Source organism: Rhincodon typus, chromosome 5, assembly GCF_021869965.1.
Source record: "Rhincodon typus isolate 14 chromosome 5, sRhiTyp1.1, whole genome shotgun sequence".
Lineage (NCBI taxonomy): Eukaryota > Metazoa > Chordata > Chondrichthyes > Orectolobiformes > Rhincodontidae > Rhincodon > Rhincodon typus.
Window position 1 is genome coordinate 40,997,287 of NC_063336.1, and position 3,748 is coordinate 41,001,034.

A 3,748-nucleotide genomic window follows, 5' to 3' on the forward strand; every position below is an offset into this window, starting at 1 on the left:
GATATCATGCCAATAGAAATGTTGGGAATGACACACTGATATCATGCTAATAGAAATGTTGGGAATGACACACTGATATCATGCTAATAGAAATGGAAGAAGCTACCCAGACAGAAAGATAAAGAAAATGGATAGGTTAATGGAAATTATGTAGAGTGAAGAATAAGAAATTTGATATTTTCCTATTTCTTGTCTAGTATTAATGAAAAACATTTTTTAGAATTTAACTTACTGGTAATGTCAGTCATGTCTAATTAGTTATGATTAGGGTAAAAACAAGAGCAGCTGTGAGATGTTACAATGGCATGGGCACATCCACAGCTACTTTTTAAAATTCATTCACGGAATGTATGCTTCATTGGCTGGGACAACATTTATTGCCAATTAATATTTATTCTTGAGAAGCAGATGGTGAACCATTGCAGCCTGCTTTGTGTCGGTAGACCCAAAATGCAGTTAGTAATGCAGTTCCAGAGTCTTGACTCAGTGACACTAAAGGAACAGCGATATATTTTCAAGTTAAGATGGTGAGTGGCTTGGAGAGCAATTTGCAGATGGTGATGTCCCCATGTACCTGCTGTTTTTATCTTTCTAGAAGATATTTATGGGTTTAGATGTTGCTTCCTCAGGAGCCTTGGTAAATCTCTGCAGTGCATCCTGTCAAAGGTATACACTGCTGCTCCTGAGTGTCAGTGGTAGAGGGAGCGAATGTTTATGAATGTGATACAAATCAAGGGGGCTGCTTTGACCAGATGGTGTCAAGACTGTTGAGTGTTGTTGTAGCTACACCCATCCAGGCAAGTGAAGAGTATTCCACTGCAGTCTTCAATTGCGCCTCAATTTGTGGACAGGTCTTAGGGAGTCAGGAAATGAGTTACACACTGAAGGATTCCCAGTCTTTGAATTGCTCGTATAGTTACAGTATTTATATAGCAAGTCCAGTTCAGTTTCAGCCAGTGGTAACCACTATATGGGTTGTGATGGATTCAGCAAATAGTAATGCCATTCAATGGCAAGTAGCAATGGTTATATTGATATTGGTAATGGTTGTTCCACGGCAGTTGTATGGTGTAAATATCATTGCAACTTGTCAATCCAAACCTGCGTATTATCTAGGTCTTGTTGCACTTCAAATTGAAATGCTTCTGTATTTGAGGAATCACAAATAGTTTGAACATTACACAATCATTGGCGAACATCCCCACTTCTGATCTTATGGTGGAAGGAAAGTCATTGATGAAGCAGCTGAAGATGGTTGATCCTAGGATGCTATCATGTGGAACTCCTGTAGAGATGTCCTGGAGCTGAGATAATTAACCTCCAACAATGACCATTTTCCTCTCTGTCAGGTATGACTCCAACCAGCAGGAAGTTTCGCCCTGATTCCTATTGACTGCAATTTTGCTAGGTCAAATGCCTTTACATCAAAGACAGTCACTCTCAGCTCAACTCTAGAGTTGGAGGTACTGGTGTGGGAGTGGGCTTGACAAGTCAGAAGTCACATGACACCAGGTTATCATCCAACAGGTTTATTTGAAATCACAAACTTTTGGAGCACACAGGCACATTATTTATCGGCAGAGATCAAAACATCGTACAAATGGTGTCAGTGGAGTGTTAACAGGGTGAATAATAAGCCTTTGCAGGTGATAAAAAGTGTCAGAGTAAAGTGTCAACAGCTGCCTGGCAAGTGAAGGGATGACCTATAATCTGATTAAATGAGGCAGAGAGATAATTACAAAATGTTAAAAATAAAGTGGTGCTGGAGACAAACCAAATGGCTGGAATAACATGATAGGTGTAAGAGTCACATGCCAAGGGTTTAACCAAAGTAACAAGTCATCCAAAACTGTGCAAACTGATTAAGGTAGACAGATCATAACAAGTTATCAAGGTGATGGTGTGAAAATAGGACAGTAAGGAAGATTTTACTGATACAGAACAGTGTTTGGGGTTACATGTAGCGTGACATGAACCCAAGATTACAGTTGAGGCTGTCTTCGTGGGTACAGAACTTGGATATCAGTTTCTGCTCGATGATCCTGCATTGTTGTGCATTTCGAAGGATGCCTTGGAGGATGCTTACCCGAAAATCAGAGGCTTAAGGTCCTTGACCGCTGAAGTGTTCCCCAACTGGGAGGGAACATCCCTGTCTGACGATTGTTGCGCCATGTCCATTCATCGGTTGCCAAGGTGTCTGCATGGTCTCACCAATATATCATGCCTTGGGCCATCCTTGCCTGCAGCATATGAGGTAGACAAAACATTGCCTGACAATCCTTGCCTGTAATGTATGAGGTAGATAGCATTGGCCGAGTCATATGAGTATCTGCCATGTACGTGGTGGGTGGTATTCCCACTTGTGATGGTAGTATCCATGTTAATGATCTGACATGTCTTGCAGAGGTTGCTGTCGCAAGGTTGTGTGGTGTTGTGATCGATGTTGTCCTGAAGGCTGGATAGTTTGCTGCGAATGATGGTTTGTTTAAGGTTTGGCGGTTGTTTGAAGGTGAGAATTGGCTAGGCTCGGGCCACAGCATGTTCTGGAACACAAGTCTTCAGGACTATTGCCAAATGCGTTAGGGTCCATAGCTTTTTCAGTATCCAGTGCCTCCAGCTGTCTTTCAATATTGCATGAAGTGAATTGAATTGGCTGAAGATGAGTAACTGTGATCCCAAAGACTTCTGGAGAAGGCCAAGATCCAAGGAAAATGGAGTGAAGATGGTTATGTGACCTACTACAAACTCTGCCTCACAATAAGCCTGTGTGGCTGAGTTCCCATCGATACTGGGGGCCCAGACTGAGAGCAAGGCAAGAAACGTTCACACCTGAAAAAAGGGAGGAATAGCTGAGATGAATATGGACAAACTTCCTGACTCAGAACTTTGGAACAAAAAGAATGAGAGAGAGCAAGAGAGAGGGACAGAGGACACATAGGATAAAAAGCTGTAGCTGGTGTCCTAAGCAGAGAAGAATAGCTTTCTAAAGAATCCCAACAACTTAAAAAAAAGGGACTTTTCCTGGTGTCCTGGTCAACATTTATCTCTCAACCAATGTCACTGAAACACAGTATGTGATAACTTACTTCATGCTATTTGTGGGGCCTGTCTTGGTGAAGATTGGCTGCTGCATTTCCTTTTATCAGGGACTATGCTTCAACAGTACTTATTTGGTTGTGAAGCATTTTAGGGTATCCTAAGGACAAAAAGAATGCTGTATAAATTTAAGATCTTAATTTTTTCCCATGTCATAAGGATGTCTTTTGGCATTTCTTATCTGATAAAGGAACTATTACAATCCATAAAGTTTGTATTTTAACTGTTAAGTTGTTTTCAACCAATCAGTAAAGTAGCAATTTATCAAAGCTGCCAAAAAAAGGACGAGCTTAAGTTAAGGATCTGACTGGCCTTATGCATTATTTCCGGTGCAAAAACTAAAGTCTCTCAAAATGTTACAAAAGAAACAACTGCACCAATTAATTTTGCCACATAACTCATGAAAATTTGAACCTGGGATGCTTGGCAATTCAGATGCAATGAGCTTTAGCAGAAAGGAAAGATAATACAACACGAGGCAATGTCTTAGCAAGGGGGCTGTTCTTCCATAACAATGAATCATGTCAACTGGGAAACAGACTCAAACTCTTTCCCCTTACATTCCAGCCTCGCAAAGAGAAAGGACAATCATCAGAACTATTTGAGACAACAAGGTGCAGGGCTGGATGAACACAGCAGGCCAAGCAGCATC